Source organism: Taudactylus pleione, unplaced genomic scaffold (genome assembly GCF_031769625.1).
Source record: "Taudactylus pleione unplaced genomic scaffold, aTauple2 ptg001745l, whole genome shotgun sequence".
In the NCBI taxonomy this organism is placed as follows: Eukaryota; Metazoa; Chordata; class Amphibia; order Anura; family Myobatrachidae; genus Taudactylus; species Taudactylus pleione.
Window position 1 is genome coordinate 469,822 of NW_028286142.1, and position 22,389 is coordinate 492,210.

Genomic DNA, 22,389 nt, shown 5'->3' on the forward strand with positions numbered 1-22,389 from the left:
GCAGAGCTGTAACTAGAGATTTTTTGGTGCCCTGGGCCAGAAAGAGCATTGGCGGCGCCCCCCCCCCCCCCCCATTATTTTTCCAGAGAGGTGTGGCGTCATGGGCTGTCTTCAGAAATTGTGGGTCAGATATAAGGTGTCTGACTGCCATGTGAGAGGTGATGAGTTTGAGTGCCAGGTATGACAGCATTTTGACATGTGTGTGCTGACTAAAAGAGGATGTGACTGATGTTGCTTGGGAGTCGGCCAGGGAAGAGTTAGGGGTGGTAAGGAGATGCCGGGGATAAAAGAAAAGGAAGCTACAAATGAGAATGACTATAAACAGAAAGTTGACAGGCCCCAGCAGCGCCCCCTGCCCTGTGGTGCCCTGTGCCATGGCACGTCGCACCACCCTAGTTACGGCCCTGTGTCAGTGGAAAGGGTCTCTACATAGCCTAGAAGCAAATGAGGGCCTGAGTACCGTTCCTTCTTAAGGCATTTTGTCTGGGTAGGTCAAGGAATAATGCACCTGAAAATTGGTGCCCCAAGACCCCTTTTTACTATGCTCATACTTACTGAAAGCACGCACCTTAGACCTGCCACACAAAATAAAAGAATGATTGAAAAAGCAAAAATATTGTTCCATAATTTGAATTGATGATAGCTAAAAAGGTAATTCTTTGGCTAAGATTAAAGAACAGCCCTCCGAAGCATCCAGAAACCCAGGTGAGCAGCCCACTATGACTCCCAGCATTCCGCCATGACCCCCTGGGCAGCACAACAAAGATACTCCTTTTTTAATAGACTTATATACAGCAAATGGTGGTTCTAAAGCTAAAAGGTAGATACACATATGCCTAGCTTGGAAGTGAAGACTAGGGATTTGCCAAGGTGGAGACCTTTAGTATCTTCTACATGACTTTAGCCATATGCAAGGTTTGAATACCCCTCTACTGTTTTCATCGGTAACTGAAGGACTGCAATGAGTCTGCTTCTAGGAACTGCATAAAACCAAAGACTGCCTGAGGAAGATTGCATGCAACAACTGTGGATTGGCCAACCATACTGTACCTACAGAGACTTTTATTGTATGGGCCTGGTACTACCGAAAAGAAGACCATGCAAAGGCTATCCAAGTAAAAGCCAAAGCCCAGCAGGGTAGGAAAATAACTTGGTTGCTTACTCTCCTGGAATGTCTAGGAGACTTCCAGACTGGGAGGAGACATTCTGGATCTACAAGAGTAACCAAATCTACTGGGAGAACTCACCGCTAGGTGTACAGGACATGACTGATACTACATCATCAAGGTCCGTCCACTCTAGTTAAGGGGCCTATGGCAAAGTCACGTCATCGTACCACTGAGAATCAGTATATACGGAGGTGCAGTGCTTGATAATGTCACTGCCCCCCACACACACTTTTCGCAGCAAACAGTGGCATAAACAGTTATGCACTTTGTCCCTTGCTACCTTCCTCTGGATCTCATGAAAGCAAAGTAAGACAATCAGGTAAGTATGCTTAATATACAGTATACCCTCTCTATTCTTATGAATATAGAGTATCTAGACAGCCATGGCATGCTCTCTCAAATAAAGACAAATAAAGACCACTGGCACTTTAAATGCCTGTTAAGTACAAAAAAGATTATGTGCCATGTTCAGAACATCTTTAGTATGAATGGCAGCCAAATATTCAGTCCCCTGATGTCATCTTGGAACAGAAAGCAAGTCTCACTGTGACCGGCAGCAATCTCTAAATAGGTTCTAATGGTTTCATCAATGACAGCCCCAGGAAAATTTCTGTCGCTGCCATTACAAACCACAGGTAAAAAATGCAATGCCAAATGTATTTAGATACGCACTTGCCTTTTTCTCTAAGGCATTTCCTTATTAACAGCAAATAATACATTTCTATAGAAGGTTTGATTGATCCAAAATGTCACTTTACAGTACATTGTCGCTTGTCTTGTTCTTTGCCTGATTCCAGATTGACCAGTTGATAGCAAGACAGCTAGTTATAAATGTGTGTATATGGACCTTTTACCTTTTTTATTTGTTAAAGGTGTACTACCATCTACAGATTACATTTTACCAACATGTTCCTTCCGCTAGCAAGAGTCCCGGGAAGGGAGGGGAGAGGGAAGCATCAGATTCCTCTAACAGAACTAGCAAAATACCATTTTAAGTTTGTGAACTGAAGTGATTCATCCTCTTCCACCCATATTACAGAACTTGCTCTTGCAGAGCCCCGGTAAGAAATAAACCCCCAGGGCTCCAGCTAGCTTCTTGTTTTATTACTGCGTTTGTCCCCGACTGTTGCAGAATATGCTAGTGTTAAAAAATATTAATAATGATGTAATAGCGTACAGCTACTGCATGACAATTGCTACAGAAGACAGCAGCTCTGGTCTGCCTGAAACAATACATATCATAAGTATACAAGAATTAAGCACAATTCCACTTAAACTCACATTACCCCCTGATTGGCTGAACATTCACGTACACCAGTTTAAAATGGCTGCAGGAGTTGGAGGACCAATCAGAAAAGATAATTTCTGTGATTGTGGTTTCTGATTGGTTCTCCTGCAAGAACAACAATGGAGCCCCAAGAAAAGGAATGTAGGGAGCAGCCATTGGATTGCTCTAGGCAGGGGAAGGAAAATATCATTTATAGGCCTACCTCCCAACCAATTTCATCAAGACAGTCCCTATTTGAGGGGGCTCTGTCGGGAATGCATTATCCCGATCTGCTTGAGAGTTGGTAGGTATGACCCATTCATGCTGGTCTGCATAGCAGAGCAGCTATGAATAGGTGCCATATGCATCTGTCACTGGTATTTCTGAAATAGAAAAGGTGGTAGCAGTGAGACAAGAGAGGAATTAAAGGCAAGCTTACCGCCTTTCATAGCTAGACAAAGCTCTGTGACACAGACCTATCCCCACCATGATGTGGACACTCACCTCCTTGATGTGGCCATGTCAAGAGGTGTAGCGTGGTGTCATGGTGCCCGAAGCATGTGCATGCTACGGCACCCCCCCACTTGCATTTCGGTGTGGGTGATAGTAGTGACCCTTAGTGGTACCAGCTCTTCTCAAACATTTTTCAGCATGCCCCCCTGCACACCAACATGCCCCCTCCACATATTCTCCTCTGCACAACAACATGACCTTTCCCCTGCACACCACACACGCTCTCCTTCTGCACACCAACATGTCCCCAACCTATACTGTACACCAACAAGACCCCCCCACCTATACACCAACATGCCCCTCTCCTATACATCATCATTCCGCCACTGCACGCCAGATTAGTCCCCACATTATATTTGTTAATTACTTAATTTACCTGGAGTGCTGTCAGTTGAATCTGGCTGGAACATTAGCAGCCCTCAGTGCAGTGTGGCTGCAGCAGTCACATGACAGCCATATCAGCAGAAAGTCTTCTGATCGGGAACTACTATGTTAGTTTCCTTCCCCAGCAGTCTATTAAAAACTAGGGAGGGCAAATATATGCACCGCAAATGGCACCCCTTACTGGCCCTGGCGCCCGGAGCATGATCTCCACCTGCTCCACCCGCGCTACACCCCTGGCTATAACCCCAGTCCTGATTAGCTTACTCTCTAATGTTGGATGGCATTTATATGTGGGTTTTAATGTTTTACGTTGACCCATCTCAAACACATGGTAGAGACTGACAATGTGTCTGTGATGTCAGTAGCAATTGACTGGATTGGTTGCATTTTCAGAATAACTGCCCCAAGTATCTGTTGTGCTTTAAATATATGATTTCATTAACTTACCAGCACACACTGATATACGTAGTGCTATCACCATCCCTTTCCTATGTTGATAACAAAGATCATCACTTAGTAATTCATTTGTGCTATAATTAATTTTTTATTATGAGATATATTAAGTAAAAAAAAAAAAAACAATGGAAAATGGGCAGGTACCCCCGAAAGAGATGGTAATGCTGTTAAAGAAAAAATTGTAATTTTGAAATAAAGCACAGGATTAGAGGTCATTGTAGCAGAATGATAACTACACACTACAAATACACTACATATACACTGTACATAAATGTGAGAATAGGATCATTTGTGAAAAGCGGTAACTCTGCAAATAAGAATCTACAACTCACAGTAACCAATCAGATATTTACATTTACTTTTGGTGGGTATGGGTAACAGCACCTCTCTTTGCACAATTCCCTGCAGAGCCATTTTCATAAATGTCTCACATCATCATGTACAGATGTCTCCTTACACATCTTTGCTGCAGTCGCACTAAAAAGCCTCTCTCGGCGCACCAGGTCCCGTGAGCCTCTACTAGTGCCGGGCGTCTTTTTTACGAAAATTGCATTTAAATTGCAATGCAATGCTACTAGGACGCGCCAGCAGACTGAGCTGATTAATTTGATATGCAACATTTGTATATCTGTATACAAAGTGCTATAATGTAGCGGCTGCAGCTTTTTTCATTCCAAGTTCCGTTGTGCTTCATATACAGACTCAGGTGCACACAGATATACAAGAGTTGCAAATGAAATTAATTAGCAGTCTGCTGGTGCGTCCTGGTCGCATCACATGGCAACTTAGACACATTTTAGGCAAAAAAAAATGCCAGACTCTAGCAAAGTAGCACGAGACCTAGCAAGTCACGCTGCGTGGCGTATTGAGACTAGATGTATGAGGACACATCTGTATTGTTACAGAACGCACAGCATACTTGTTAGCCCTTAATTAACAAGCACATTTTAGAAAGTATTGGTAAATGAAAAGGAAAAACTATAGCGATGAAATGATAGCCAAATGTAATGGTCGGGATGTAGTTCCGCCAGTCACAATCCCGACAGCAGAATGCCGGCTAGGGATTTATGATAGGCGTCTAAATACCAACGCCTATCATAATCCCGATGCCGGAATCCAGGACGACGTGTGCCCAAACGGGGCGCCTATCCTGTTAGCCGTGGGGGGAGGGTTAGGTTTAGGGCAGTTAGTGGGTTAGCATTAGGTGCTTTGGGGGGGGTTATAGTTAGGCACCCCTAGGGGGGGGAGGATTAGGGTTAGCCACCCCCAGGGAGAGGTTAGGGTTAGGCACCCCCCCCCCCCGGAGGGTTAGGTTGAGGGAGCGGTAAGGGGGGGTTAGTGTTAGGCAAAACCCAGGTGGGGTTAGGCACAAGGGGGGGAGGTTAGGGTTAGGCACCACTAGGGGAGGGTTAGGGGGAGGGCAAGGGAGGTTAGGTTACCTGCCTCTGGTGGGATTTTCATCCTGTCGGGCAAACAGCCGCCGGCATTTCAATCCCATTCCGTAATGGTCCCCAGTGAAGTATCAGCAGGTATGACCAACCTAAACATATTCTTTAGTGTACTGTATGTGCTACAGATGATATGCAAAACAGTTATGGAATGCAGTTTATAGGCCTCACCCTGGAAATTACCAGTTAGAATGAAGAATATGAACTTTAATTTACATTTCAAAGGCATTCCATACTTGCTGTATTAAAAGACGACGTCACAAAACTGAGATATTAGAACAGTCATGGTGGAAACCTCAGCTACAGAACAGGACTGTGTGATCGGTTGTTATACAAAAGTGCTCTTTATATTCAAAGTTATCACAGAGGTCTGAAATCAACTTTTGGATTTTTTTGTATAAATTATGTAATTAAATAACTCACCATATATTTTAAACATATAGTCCATTTGAGAAATGATCTAGAGAAGCCAAACTCATTCTATATGAAATTAGCAGGTCAACTTTATTTTCATGTAATTTTTCATCCCAGGGCAATGGTGTGATTTGAATGTATAGATTGTAAGCTTGCGAGCAGGGCCTTCCTACCTATATATCTGTCTGTTATGACCCAGTTTTGTTCTATTAATGTTTACAATTGTAAAGCGCAACGGAATATGCTGCGCTATATAAGAAACTGTTAATAAATAAATAAATAAAATGTAGCAGCAATGCAATTACTAGTAACAGTGCCATAAGTGACACCTGACCAGGATGACTCCCAGGCAACCGAGATTAGAGCAACCAGGCTGAATTACCATAGTTTGGTTAGTTAGACAATGCATAGTGTATTCCGTTAAAACTGCACTGTCATTTGATTGATGGTGAAATGACAAAGAATATCCAACACATGTGGAAGGTATACAAATAACTGTTGTCCGAGCGCATGCAAAGCTTACCGCATTATAATCATTGGGTATATTCTCTCTACCATCCAGCACCAGTAAATATTTGCAGCTACAGACACACCGTCACCAGGTCCCTACACCTGGCTTCCTTTTTGGACCAGTATAGGCAATGCCCCCTCACATGCTCCAAAGTCAAAGTCTTGTCCTCTACATACAAAGCCACCCATGATTATCCTTATACCAATGTCCAGCACCATCATACCTCCTCATTATCAGAGAGGAGCGATTTGGTGTTGCTGAAAACCAAACTTTTGGGTTCAGAGTAGAACAGAGTCCTGACTTCTCGCCAAGTTCGGAACTCAGATCTACAAGCCAGGTCTTGCGTATTTTGGATTGCATTTTATACCCTCCCACATGATTTCAGGTGCTGCGAGGTTGTCAAAATTGACTGGTAATGAATGTTATTGATGTTAATAATAATATAGGAACAAAAATAGGTCCAAGTTACATGATTTTAGCGGTTTATTTTTAAAGAATTCCAAAAACACTTGAGGGTGCTTTTGCCAAAACTAAAACACGACAATGATTTAGAACCAAAACACGGGTGTCTGCACACTGCTCTACATATTATTGTGTACTTACCATGAATATTAATTGGAAAGTTCAAATAAATTAATCTATATACTTGAGGAGGAAACATCACACAGAGGAAGTAAATATTTATCTGCTTAATCTTTAACTCACCAATAGCGGAAGGTGTAAACATGGATGCACCCTGCTCTATAACAGCATTCCACAGCTATGATATGTATGCAACGCAAACAATGTATGCTTAGCCCTAAACCACAGATGTAAAGCTGTCACAGGGTGGCGATTCTCCAGATTTATGGTAATAAACTCAACATCAGGAAACAAATAGGTTTGCAAGTAGACTTCCGCAATGCTATTTAAAAATAGACATGTAACCTGTTTTCCTATATATTAGCTATAAATCAAATTTGTATTTCAAATATTTATTGAACTGGAAAATCAACAGAATGAAAATCAGGGCTTCTTTTCACAATCCAGTAGAATGCTTTCCAGAAGGTTACTTTTTGGCATGCTAGCTAGAAATGGACTGGAGAGAGAAGCACAAAATGGAGGAAAGAGCTTGATACAATGTGAGAAGAAACGTTTAGGATATAGGCACAAAGACAAGACTAAAGGACATTAATTAGTCTGACTAATGAAGACAGGAAAAATAAAAACCATTTACCCTTCCTGCTGTTGCTGAGTCTCTGAGTCCAGTAAAGACCCATAGGCGACCAAACAACTGTTCCCAGACACTGCCACTTGTGGAAATTAAAGGCCCTTCCAACATTAGCAATGATTACATCCAGATCTTCAGGAATTTTAATGTCTGAGTTTTTAATATTTGTATTATTAAATATATTCTTTAAAACTACACAATAAAATGTTTATAGGTTGCTTTCTAGGGTCAACACCAAGGCTCCTAAGGTGATTTCCACTGAGGTTCCCAAGAACAAGCATTGCAGATAAGCCTATCAAGCATTTTATAGAAGCACAGACATTAGTCCAGTCAAGCTAAACAATACTTATACTACACTATTGCGCACCTTCCTGTTTTTACTATATTAGACTCTCCTCCTCTCTACAATCCTTCAAACGGGCTCTCAAGACCCACTAATTCATCAATGCTTTCCAGCTCTCATCCTAACTTGCTACTACATTCTCCCTCCTCCCTGTCTTCCCCATCTGTATCATGCCCATCTTTCTGCCCCTCCCCTTGAGAATGTAAGCTCTTGCGAGCAGGGCCCTCTACCCTCTTGTGCTTCTCCTTACTTTATGTTCATCTACTTCTTACTCACCACTAGGACACCTAACACTTGGTGCCTATGCTTTGTTGCTTAATTGGGTGTTATGGCCACCTATGTATCAATGTATATTATCCATGTCCTTGTCCTTCATTGTATTGTACTTTACTGTAGGTCACTCTTTGGTTATGTACCTTGTAAGGCGTTGCGGAACACTTGTGGCGCCATATAAATAAACGATAATAATAATAATAGATATATGATTAATAAGAGATGTGTTTACCGTTGCTGAAAATAAAAACATGTCAATGAATTCATAACACCTTCATGGTAACTTCTAATAAAATACCGTTCAGGATGCATTAACTAAAGAAGATTATATCTATTTAAACCCCTTGAGTCATTAGAAAGAGGCTTAAAACACTTAGATTAAACAGTGTCTAGTGTGCTACACTGACAATTGCTTGCATGTGATTCTCCACCTGACACAAATATTACCAAGAGGTAGCAGGTAAAACCGTTGTTCACTCTAAAGCCGCATATCCACAAGGCGACTAGGGAAAGACAGTATGATTACAATATTGTAATCGTACCGTCGTTCCAAATCCGCTGCAGTGCCTACACTGAACGATTAGTCATTCAGTGTAGGCACCCTCCATCATCCCCGAACATGGTCAATCTGTCGTTATCGGCAGATTGACCGGCATGTTCGGGCGATGATTGATGTCGGAAACGACCAGCGGGAGCGCACATCGCCGGTTGTTTCCGACATTATAGTGGACGATTTGTGCATGATTAATGAGCGATCGTCTAGTGGATTTGCGCCTTAAGGAACAAAAGTCACTCTAGCATTGAAATGGACAGGACCTCTGCTACTGGGAAGCTAGAAGCTATGCCAATGATGTAATTTGTTAGGTATACCAAGAAAAAAAAATAACTTTAAAAATCCATACAATTTGTTATATATCAATTAACATTTTTGTATTCCAGAGGTTACGGTATTGTTATTAGAGGAAGAATATCTGGTAACTTGGTTTGATTCAAACAACATTATAAGACAATGGTCACTGATGTAGCCTCAGAATAATAACCTTCCTAATACATATATATGGAGCACCTGGGTCAAGCAAACAAGACAGGTGGCTATTCTTCTTGTTCTGGAGAAACAACCAAAACTTTGTGGATGGTCATTATAATACATGTACAGAAAATCAGTGCGTGGTACAAGTACTGTAGCCTTACCCTCAAAGGGAATTTCATGGTCCTCTCCTTTCTCTAATCAAATCCATGCTGAATTCCTCATCATTGTGAACATGTACTGCTGTAGGCAAAAAATTGAAAACTAAGCACAGAGAAACAATATACACACACATATATTAACTATTTTCCAACTAGAACAGCCCAAAAATAAAAATATAAATATTTGCCTTTGCTGCCCTTTCAGATATCCTTTAGTTTAGTAAATGGCATTACTATAAAACGTGCATAGAACATATTAGCTATAAGCACTTAGACCAGCAGTAACATGATAGTGATATAGGTGTGTTTGTCCTTATTGATGTTATTGGAAAATAAGAAATCAGCCCAAACAAGCAAGTGGCTAGTGATATGAGCAGAGCAGAGATACCAGTCTTGGAGATATTGGGCCTGATACAGTGGTGCACGTAGTGTCGATGTCACACACACATGCTGACCATGTTTTCACCCGGACTGTGACTCGGGCGCACCCTGCGTATGCTTCCCAATGGTAACTGCAGAGAGCCACAGTTAGGGAAAAAGAGCTGGGGATTTCGGTGACCACTCCTGGGAGGTAAATAGGGGGGGGGGGGGAGGCTAAAAATACGTGGGCGTGAGATGCATTTCCACTGACAGAGGCGTCCATGTTGAGACGGACAATGTGCGCCTCCATAGAGCTGATGCAATGTTCGCTGGTTCATCTTTATATGCTCAGAGTGGATTAGCGTCTCTGTATGAATGCCATCGGCTGCAGTATTAGCAAAAAGACGCAGTCGTTGCTGCAATAGGGGGCACCTCTGAATCAGGCCCATTATGTTACGGTGACCCAAAAAGCCTGTTCCAAAGGGCACTCCTATACAAGTTGCCATAAGCTGTCCGATATGGCAACCATTTAGTTCAGCAGGAGTCTGAGTGACACAAATGTAACCATCCTAGAGGGTTTAATATAGACTGTATATAAAATATAAAGCAGAATGTAATGAAACCACCCAATTTAGTAGCACACCGTGGGGTGCTAAGCATGGTCTCCCATTCCTCGTTAGATGGTACCATCAAGATCGAAGCTGGGCAGGTCACACTCACAAAGCTTAGTCAAAATACAGGAATAACAAATAGAGATAACGGTCTGGGCCCCAAGAAGTGGTGAAATGGCTTAAAAGCAGCTACTGTACTATCGGGTACCGCAGAAGGAAATAGCTGTTTCAAAGCAGGGACCTCGCGGTGTGTTGAAAAACACACCGCGAGGTCCCCCACATGCCTCCTCCAATTGCTTAAACATTTTAAGGGTGCACTAAAGTAGAACTAGCTTATTGAGTCCACCTCATACCTCGCCCATAGCTCTCAGCCGACCAGTATCAGCAATTTCAGACAATTGACTTTGCCCCATAGGGTAGTGCTCGGATTGAGCCCTGTGCCCCCCACCATGTTATGCATGATAGCAAAAGCACTTAATATATAAATTAGAAAATTAAATGTATTATTTCTGTAATAAACTGATCTTAGTGTGACGGAATGATTGCATATGTGAAAAATCTTATCTAGAATCCAGTTACAGGACTGTAATAATTTCGGGACACAGGCCATCACTTTGCACAAACAAATCCCCCCCCCCCCCCCCCTTCCCACAACCAATCAGAGCTTCTGATTAGCCATAGTGAGTATCTCTATCCTATTCCCTACTCTCCTACCACTTCATTGTCTTTGGTTCTATTATTATGTTTTGTAATATTTATGTACATTTTGTTATTACTCCATGGCACTGCCAACACCTTGTGTAGCCCTATAAATAAAATAATATTAATAAAAACACATTCGTTAATGTATAGGATTGAAATATTTTGCTACAACTTGCACTTTCCCTCTGTGCTTACACAGGACCAGTTGGGTGGCCACTCCCTTTTGCATCACTAAGCAAACAGACGTATATCCTTGTGAACAAATACATGGTCCAATGTACAAAACAAGCAAACTTACATTATCTGTATTTTATAAGCTCTAGCAAGCTATTCTGTGTGATTGTACTGAACCCGCCACCAACAATTTGCTATGTAATGCCTTTAACCCTATGTCTTTAGACAAAAAACAAGAACAGGAGGGAAAAAAAAACAAGATTCATCTGTTCCTGGAAGACAGCAGACAGTAATATAGCATGATTTCTCTGGGGACTAGTTACTTCCGGTGTGAAAATGAAACCGGCCTGGCAGGGAGCACCCAGCATGGACTAACCTAGCAAAACTGACCAGTAGTTGACACTTGCCCCAAGCAGACAACCCTTAACAAGAGACATCATCAAGTGTTAAGCTGGCCACACACCTAAAGATTATCTGTCCAACCAGCCAACTAGTTGATTGGTTGGAATGAAAATCTGGTACGGTATGGGAGTAAATGACAATCAGCAATTTGCTCCCAAACACCGGAAAATGGACAAAAACTGTTGTTTGAGCAAATTGTTTAGATCAAACATTTAACAAACTTGTCTGACGACCATTTTCATCTGTTTTCTGGCATTTAGGAGCAAATTGCTGATCAGTTACTCCCATACGTTACCAGATTTTCATTCCAATCAAATAGTTGCCTGGTTGGACAGATAATCTTTAGATGTGTGGCCAGCTTTAGGGTATGATACAATGTATAACAGTACACCAAGCTGGTCCATTGTTACTGTACGGCAAATGCAGAATTATGTAAAGACACTAAATTGTATTAAAGTATTTTTTTATTTAGCAAGTGTCAACTACTAATCAGTTTTGCTAGGGGGATTGGTATGATTTACCATGTGGCCGGCGGTTCAAATCCCTACAGCGGAAGCCCTGCAGAAGTGAAGATCCCGACTGCGCTACAGGTAAGTATAAACTAACCTAACCTCCCCCCTCCCCTAACCCCTACCTTAGGGGTGCCTAAGCCTAACCCCCCTCTAAGTGCCTAAACTTAACCCCCCCTTCCCCGCTGCCTACACCTAAGTCTCCGGGGGGGTGCCTAACCCTAACCCCCCAGGAGCCCCTAACCTAACCCTCCCCCCACCGCGGCTGTCCGCATCCGGCACACGGCTTACCTTTGATTGGGAAGCCGGGCGTCGGTCTCCCGGCATAGGTAAAATGACAGGCATCGGGTTCTTGACGCTTGTCATTTAACCCTTGCCGGGATTAGACAGTCGGGAAGCCATGGTCGGGATTCCGTCCATCGGCTTCCCTACTGCCTTACCAAGGCCTGCTTTCATTACAAATAAATGATAATAATGCTAATATGCTCCAGGTGATATATTTCTGTACACCGTCACCTATAGTAATTACATTTTTTATACCAGCCTTGGTCTCAACTTTGAAAGATCTTCAGCAGTCCTTGAAACCACAGCACAAGTTAATTCAGAGTGGCTCTCTCACCACTCTCCAGCTCACATGGTACTGTAGCTCTGCAGACACTCTGTTCTACAACCTGTCATTTTATTCACGTCAAATTGCACGGTATAAAACAAGACAGCTGTCACAATTAGAGACGATTGGGTATAATTTAAAGCCGCACAGTTCTGAAGCAGGAATAGAGAATCATTCTGCAAAAGAAACCAGAATTCCCATGACCTCCTCGCTGTTGGCTACTCCATCACTCCAAACAAATAGCAGAGCTGTGTGGTCCTTTATTGATTTTGCTGAGATCATTCCAGGTCAGTCTAGGAGAAGCCAAAAGCCCAAATCAACACAGCTGCTCAACTAAACATGGCAGAAAGGATTGGGCCTCAAAAACATTTTTTTTAAAGCAATTATTTGTCTTGGCCTTTTCTTTTATGTAACATTTAATTGTATTAATTGCCTGCAAATAGATCTACGCTCTAAGGTTGATGCACAGGTAGTTCCACGGTAGCTAGACATGAGAGGAAATAAAGCTGTGCACAGTTGCCAGGTACAGAATGAAGCACTCGGGGGAAGGAATCATTTTTCACAGCACAGAATAGATAATGCATTGCTACGGGGAGTAAGGGCTTCATGCAATAAGGAATGTGCATAAGTGAACACTATCAGCAGAAACCATACTGTATGAGGAGTATTTAAGACTTTTTAAGAAAGGGAGAATAAAATAATAGAGATAGAGTAGAAAAGTCCCAGGAGCCAGATAGCTTAATAGGCCCCAAAAACATGTATAAGTTACACCTAAAGTTTGGTAATCACGTCTATTGATGTCAGTGGATGAACTATTTCACTGTCTTAGGAGAAAATTAATTCAGACCGGATTCTGAATTCTACATGATTTTGTACACCCCATTAAAAAAATACAAGAAGCCGCAATGTTTGCGATTACTGCTTTTTATCAGGGCGATTCTCTGTGTGCCGCACGGGACACTTACATACATTCAAGTACGTGAACGGTTTTCTTTTCTGGTGTATATTTTTCACTAACACAGTATTTAAGACTTGGGGGCCTATGTATGAAGCTGTTTGATACATAATATTATGCAGAAACTGCAGTTTCTGCACAAGTTTATGTATTGCTCCTATGCACTAAAAGCACAATGCAGATTTCACAGAAAGAGCTAATTAGCACTGTAGATCGCAGTCCCCATTATAATCAATGCGGTCTACGATCTGACCCAATATGTACTAAACTCCAAAAAGCAATGCTTTTCAGAGTTTAGCCCCGGTAGTTTATACCATCTTCAGATGGTGTAAACTACTGTAAGCCTATGGAGGCTCCAGGTGCAGGAGAGAGATATTTTGATCTTTCTCGAAGCCCCTGGCCGGCTCTTGAAGCTGACTTCTGTAAAAGGCGTCCACAATTTGCTGGAAATATAACGATATAACCGCTGTCCCTGTGAGTTCCCCTTTGTACATAGCGGGGGGTTAGGTATGGGTTCCAGGCGGTCAGGATGCTGCCGGTCAGAATACAGACAGCGGCATCCCGATAGACAGAATCCCGACACCCGTAGCTAAGTATAGTACTGTTAACCCTAACCCCTACCCTAACCCTCTCTCCCGGTGCCGAAACCTAACCTCCCCCACTAGTGTCTAAACCTAACCTCTCCCTCCCTGCACCCTAACCCTCTCTCCCGGTGCCTAAACCTAACCTCCCCCCCAGTGCCTAAACCTTACCTCCCCCTTCCCTGCATCCTAAACCAAGCCACCCCCCCTTAGTGCCTAACCCTAAATCTAACACTCACCTAACCCCCGATACTTACATTCGGGATGCCAGTGGTCGGGATACATCCACATAGCAGGGACATTTTCATTAAAAATGGAAATATCCCCAGCGAGTTGGAACGATAATAATTGCGGCAGTACCGCGATTATTCATACATAGACCCCTTGGACACCAGAAAAAAAAATGTGCGAGTGTGGTACAGAAACAGTTCACCTACTTGAATGTATGTAAATGCCCCATGTGTCACACAGAGAAGGACCTACTGGCTCTTCAGCCAGAGTTGAAGTTCCAAAGTTACTATATATATTAGTACTCCATTCCTCCCTAGGTGATGGAGTAGCTACAAGAAGCAAAAATCATGTTACATATAGTAGTGCACCCTCTTTTTATCCCACCCCTTCAGGTATATTCTCCGAACATAATGTATTACAATCCATTCATTGTATTAGATGTCACCCTTGCACAACTCATTCTGATCGGCATTTTAATTTGTTGTGCCAGTAACTTATTAAGCTAATGCAGCCATCAGTAGTACACTATTATATGTGTGGAAAATAACAATGGTTCTTAGGTATTTCCTTAGAGATTTAAGGTAATATGAGATGCACATACAGTAAGAAAAAGAGTAAGGGGTTTTATTATCTTTTTAACTATAAAGCGCTCACATATTAAGCACATGGTACATTGAGGGGATCATGACAGAACACAAACACACATGACATACAATGACATGAAACAAGACAAAAATAGCTTTTTGCTAATCCGGTTAGAGGTGTGGGGAACACATGATACGCAAAAAAACCGCCACACATGGGTACAAGTGCATGTTGGCACCTGTATTAACCCTATGCTAGGTGCAAAGGACATACCCGAGAACACTTCCGTCCAACTCTTCATAGCTTGTCAGTCATAAGTGCAAATGTAACTGATAGGCGTATGACTGTTTCCTAGCAAGTGCAGACCAAAAGCAGGCAAGACATGCTCCGCAAACATGCGTTCACTCAACTCGGTACCGAGCCCAGAAGTGGAGGTACAGCTGGAGAGGGTCTTTATAACAATTGCACTAGGACTTTCACTGATTTGTAAAGTACTCTGGGTCTGATTCATCACAGATTGCAATAGCGTACGCAGATCAGCTGCTGCGTTCTGCACATGTGTACCGCAGTGCACGGGCACAGGTCAGTAATGCGATCGCACTGCGATCATGTATGCAGATACAGAGCCATTGCAGAGCAAGTGATGGGACGTAAGAGTTTGGGGGTGGTGACGGGGAGTGGTCAGAAAAACTCAGGCGTGCCTGTCCATTTGAACGCAGTTTCCTGGGCGTGCATAAATTAGCCACTGCGACGTCATACGCAGCTTGTGTACTCACTGCGTGCGACGAGACTTGCAATTTCTGAGACAGGTCAGACTTGCTGTACTTCTGCGTGAGGGGCAGACGTCACCGATTTATACGTAGGACTGCGAGGTCTTATGGATGTGAGAAAGTGGTATTGGGCTTCTCTATGCTGGCTGAGCAGTTGCAAACATTAGCCTATTTTCGCAGCAGAACTGTGTGCATAACGCAGCTGTGATCCGTAATGAATCAGGCCCTTTGTACAGTTAATACACTGCGAGCAACTCTGACCTTTACACTGTGGGATTCACAAAGGGTCAAAGAATGTCTAGCAAGAGAGTCAGGTATTAGATTCTCATAACTGATAACCATTCCATAGAGAGAAGAAAACAATAGAACAAAACCTTTTCCCATAGTGAATTATATGCAGAGAAAAAGAATAACACTGTTACAGTAGGTAAATTCTACGGAAAGAACTAGTAATAACATAAGAACACAAAAGACCTGTAGACTTTGCAAGGTCCTCTGTTGTGCTGCACCATTTGTAACGGACCCAAAATCAACAATGATTCAAGCGCTGAAACAATAAGAGAATGTAAACACGTCTCTCATAGATCTCAGCAACAAATGATTGCTCTCTGCCCCATCCCTTCAGCTCTGTGAGTGACCTGTACAGACGGCACAACTACTAGACCTCCAGGTAAGACTGCTGCAGTCTCACGTCGCTCCATTCTGGGAATCCACGCAACGCTATATATACGCACAAAACACCACCAAACCCATACTCACAATAAACTACTGAATCAAAAGACAAATGACTAAACGGTTTGCTTTATCCATGGAGAGAAACATATCTGTGGATCATGGCCAAAGAATCCAGTTCTGCCAAAACTACACTGCATAAATAAGGGTTATTTACAAGTGATACAACAATTCAACACTAAAGTAACTGCAGCTCTACAATAAACAAAATAAACATGAAAAATGGATATTGACTTACAGCAAGCAATATGCTTTTCTAGAACATTTGTTTTATGATTAGCAGCTTCATCCCTCTTCATTTGTAGTAGGAAAGACTGCAGAGGGCATGAACTGAAATAGTTATAATTGGCCCAATGCTACACTATTTCCGTGAGAGTGCAATAACTCAGCCAACACACATTCTTACATTACAGCTCACACTACCCACAGTTCACAGCCACCAGCATTTCCCATATGCACTAGGATTTAACCCATTTGGGGGGAGCTTGTTAAAATGTAGAAGGGGTTCTCGAGTATTGATGGTTTAATCCTTCAATACAATGTAAAATAAGTAGGGATGTGCAGGCTCGGATAGGTTCGAGTTTGCACGTGGAGTTCGGATATTTCCCTCCCAAAAAACGGAACTCAGAAAGAGGCAAAACGTCATCTTGCATGGACGAACATCATCATTCCTGGACAAAAGTCCAGGAATGATGATGTTCGTCCGTGCAAGATGACGTTTTGCCTCTTTCTGAGTTCCGTTTTTTGGGAGGGAAAAATCCGAACTCCACGTGCAAACTCGAACCTATCCGAGCCTGCACATCCCTAAAAATAAGTAGCATTGTATCAGCTTTAGCAGCAAGTACAAATAATGCTTCTCTGTATGTCGATAGCTGTAACAAATATATAGGTCACTGTGACTATGTTACTATATGTATGTTTGTCATTGCTAAGTTGCTTAATGAAAATACTATGCTAGCCACTAAAATTACTATTAAAATGCTTATAAGTTGAAAAAGGACTTCATGGCAACAGTTGTTGCAGTCCAAGGCATGTTTCCAAAAATGTTGCTATGGAAGTTCTGTTATCTACCTCAATTTACAGTAAGTCTGTTTCTGAGGTTTCACCAGACGATTTTTAGGCACATTTTGTATTTTAGGTATAAGGCGTTACTTCAGTAATCTGCAGTGCCCAGCATAATCATCATTTTTGGTAAATAAATACTACTTTGGTAAAATTAAGTACTCCATATTTTGTCATATGGGACATTGGAAAGGTAACTTATACCCCTTTTCCACCAAAATGCATGGTCTGACCCATGATTTAGTTCCAAGCCAGGTCAGACCAGGGATTTACCCCATTTCCACTGCGGTGCCAAACCGGGAATATTCCGTATCGGCGCCATTCACACTGCACACGGATGCAGTTCCGGCGCTTGGAGATGATGTCATCACCAGGCGACAGAAACTCCAGATCTCCCCTAAACACCAGACCAGAGTGGACCGGCAACCAGGGGAGGGGGTCTTTTCCAGTGGGGGGGGGGGGGGTTGTATTCGGAAGCTATATGTAACAGCTGTCACCAGGGAGGGAGAGATTACAGCCTCCCTGCGTGGAGCGGGGATAACGGTAATCTCACTCCCGGTTAACAGCTGTCACAGACAGCTTCCAAATGCCAGCCAATCACCATGCAGTTAACGGGTCCCGGGTCAAATGACCCGGGTAACCCATTTACACTGAGCGTGACCTGGATTTTACCTGTGTAAACCCTGCTCGAGACCCGGGAAGAAATGCCAGGTCAATCGACCCCGGATTTTTTCCTAGGACCCTTTTCTACTGAGCAGCGACCCGGGTTGACAAGGCAATAACCCGGGGTTTTTGCAGCAATGGGAAAGAGGTATTATTGGAATAATTTGGTATATTTAATAGGCATTATATTTTCTGAATGGGTATTAAACAACTGTAAATGAATTTATCTATTATTTACTTATTTGTTGCTAAAATAGGTTTCACCTAAAATACTATTCCTCCGCACCAATATTGGATCATTGGTAATTTTATTTTAGAACAAAATGATTTTCTTTATATATTCTATTTAATGAGCAAGTGTCTCTGCATTCAGCACGTTAAACATATGCTACTATATTTACTACACTAATCAAGTCACTTCACTTAAAAATTACTCTGTGGCACATCCTTATACATTTATTTCATCTACACACTGTCATCATATATTCGCTTTTGATCCAAGGTCAGCTTTGTACATGTTCCTCTTCATAGATCATAGTATTATGCTCCTCAGAATATGGGTTGGCCTTTTGGGAATTAAGAAAAAAAAATATGGTGCTTTTAAATGGTCTACTACAAGGGCAAACATAAGACCCTTTAAAGTTTCACATATAAATTGCCGAAGACAAGGGGGCAAGCAAAATCCCATCGTCACTCTGGTTGATTGAGCTGGATTAAATGCACAAACAAGATTCTTAAATTCGGTTGTAGTTTAATCGAATACAGAGGACACGGCGTCCTTAGTGCAAGAAAGAAAAAATAGAAGCTATAAAACTAAACCGCTGCTGGCTGTCTTTTGTAGCTTATTAATGTCAACTTATGCAAATATATGTTTTACAAAGTTAAACAGAAAACTAAAGGGGAAAGTTTTGCAGAGATATTGGTTAGTTGGCACTCATGTGTGTTACAGCTCTCAAGTATAATGCCAGGTAATGTGCTAGGATCATAAACTATCTTTAAAAACACCTATATTTTCCACATCAATTACTGTGCAGTAATAAATATGTAACAATGTAATATATTAATAGTATAGGGTAGGGGTTTCCATACGTGGTCCTCAAGGCCCCCCAACAGGTCAGGTTTTAGAGATATCCATGGTTGAGCACAGGTGTGACTTAATTAGTACCTCAGTCAATTTGATTTAACCACCCGTGCAACCATGGATATCTCTAAAACCTGAACTGTTTGGGAGCCTTGAGTGCTGCATTTGGAACCTCTGGTAGAGGGCAAAGGATAAATTCATTTTTTCAGGGGATTTCTGCGTTCTTTATACAGAATAAGGAATCTTCTGACTTTCTATTCTTACAACAATAAAATACTATAATCTAGGCAGGATACATGGACTAGACCAGTGGTTCTCAAACTCGGTAATTAGGACCCCACACAGTTCACGTTTTCCAGGTCACATAGTAGGTGCCAGGGGCGGATTGGGCCGCCGGGACGTTTCCCGCTGGGCCAGTCCCTATATATGTCTTTAGGGGCCGCGGCCGCCTGGCACGCTTCCGTCACTCACTACTTCTATGATCCGCCGGCCCGGCCCCAGCTGCTGCGATCGGAGCTGTCCAGCTCCGATCAGGCAGGGTTACAACTTCTGCGCAGAAGCTTACTGTGGAGGGCGCTGCTGAGTCCCCCTGCAAAAAAATTAAGAATGTCTCTGATAGACATCCTTCATCTCTATGGCATTGGCAGCAGCTGCGTGTCCACTCTGCCGCCGCTGCCGCCGCCCCGCAGCTGCCATTTTCCTAGACCTCTCCTCTAAACATCACCCCCGCCCACACTGACTACTCCAGGTCCGTCTGACACCCGGGCAGTCACAGCACTGACGTCAGCTCCGCTGTGATACCAGAACGGGCACCTGTATCCAGCACCTCCCCTTCTTTCTCCTCCTCTCCATGACTGATATTACTGACGAGGAGCCAGCTGCCAGGCCTGGGGCGAGAATTCAAAGCTTGCATTGCACTACTGCGGTATGTACATATATATATATATATATATATATATATATATACACATCTGGTATTTGTATGTATGTGTTATGTATGTATTTATGTATCTGGTATATGCATGAATGTAACTATGTATATCTGGTGTATGTATGTACCTATGTATTTGCGCATCTTGTATCTGTATATGTGTTAGATATATATCTGGTATATGTATGTGTGTATGCATGTATGTACCTATAATATGAGCATCTAGTATACGAGTATATTGAGTATGTATGTACTTACTGTATGTATCTGTATGTGTGTATATACCGTATGTACCTATGTAATGTGTATCTACTTATAAATATATATGTGTATGCATGTAGTACAGTATAAATAAACAAGAGGTAGCATAATTTCTTTTAGGAAAGGGAATATATATGTATATGTGAATTTCTATGTATATGACTGTAAAGTATATGTACCTATGTATCTGTGTATATATGTGTCCCTATGTATGTTAGGGTCTGTGTGTGTTTATTTATGTATATATGTACCTATGTAATAATGCATGAACAGAATAAATAAACAAAAGGCAGTATGTTTTCCACTCTAAAAGGGAGTATATTTGCACATGAGTATGTATGTATATGAGTGTATGTATCTATGCATAGGTTTCCGGGGAACAGCAGTACTGCGCGTGCGCGAGTCACCAGGAAAATGGCCGCCGTCATATTCCCAGTTATTATTTTTTTGTTTTGCTGCACTGCAGCGCCAACCCGGTCAGAGCAGCACTCTGGAGACTCCGGACAGGTAAGCATGAAACTAAGGACCTCATTCAAAGTCGGTCGTTGCGGCCGCTCGGTCGTACGCAGCCGATGTTTGCTAAACTGCGCATGCATAAAATTCGCAATGCGCGTGCGCAAACTAGCTGTTACGATCAGAAATTTCTCTCTCCTTGAACACAGCCAGGTCGTTAGTTTGAGTGACAGAATCAACCGTTTGTGGGTGGTAACAGGGGAAGGTGCTTGTGAACGGGGGAGTGGAGATCCGAACGCAGGCGTGCCTGACTATGCAAACAGCGTTTAATGGGAGTGCATAATTAACAAAATAGTGTCATGGCACACGTGACATGGTGGTTATTGCACTGACTAGATCGTAGTGCTTAAGAGAGGGTATGGTCAGCCTTAAGCTCTGCGATCAGCTCCGATGGGTCCCGATGGTCGCAATTAATCCTTATATTCCAGGAGATGACGTGTGTTGTGTTCGAGAAGGGGGCGTGATTTAGTCTAATGACCGCTTCCTTCCCTCGGTCGTTCAGCTAACGATCTCATCTTAGCGACGCAACTTGCGATCGCTTCATTTGCATATCCAGCCCCTTTCCCCTTCGACCGTGCGGCCGCAACGACCGACTCTGAATGAGGTCCTAAATGTGCAGTTTGGGCCCCCTTGGACCTATATAGATATGCCCCTGCATCCATAACTATGCACAAGGGATGCGTGGCATATACTGTTTTATACTTGTGGGATGCGCGTGACTATAGCACATGCGCTGGGGAAAGCAGGGGCTTTTGAGTGAAGCTTTGAATAGGGTGCCTAGAAGCCTAGCACTGACCCTGAGAGCACCACTCACAGCTCCGGCTCCGGGACAACAAGCAGCAGGCACACACACAGTACAAGACGGCACATATTAAAATATGTCTGCCTGTCTGAATATATATATATCCTATCCACTTGCTATATACTGTGTGTGTGTGTATATATATATATATATATATATATATATAGTTAGACATATATATATATGTCTAACTGCCGGAGGTACGCGACGTCACTTCCGGTTTATGCTAATTAGCACATCCGGGGCTGAGCGGATCCGACGGCGGAAGGAGCCTGGCACACCTGTTTGGAGATATGTTGGTGAGTGTATTTACTTGTATAAATGTTTGCTTTGTTGCACTGTACACACCATGTTGTCTTGAGAAAGGGGACTCGATCCCCGAAACGTCGATATGAAGTCACATTAAAGCTATCCCCGCTGTGGGTGCTTGTTTCACCGCATATTGAAGTCTCTGAGTGCCACCTTCATTTAGTATACGTTTGCATATGCATTAGGGGAAATTACATCCCTTTGGAAGGCACCTGAGCTATTTCTTGGCTGAGAGGACTGGTGAGTGACGGGTCAGTTTTGGATACATATATATATATATATATATATATATATATTTATTAATTATAATACATATATCTGTATTATATACATCACTGCAATGCTCTCTGCATTATTTGGTGGTGACTA

General features: G+C 42.6%; 1 protein-coding gene across 2 annotated transcripts in view; it reads right to left on the reverse strand.

The window, feature by feature from the left end:
* SGMS1 (sphingomyelin synthase 1) overlaps positions 1-22,389 on the reverse strand; it is a 302,954-nt gene that overhangs the window by 154,255 nt on the left and 126,310 nt on the right. For both annotated transcript variants that reach the window (XM_088464659.1, XM_088464658.1), the window contains one exon: positions 9,180-9,258. The gene's annotated coding sequence lies outside the window, so the exon portion shown is untranslated. The remainder of the gene's footprint in view (positions 1-9,179; positions 9,259-22,389) is intronic.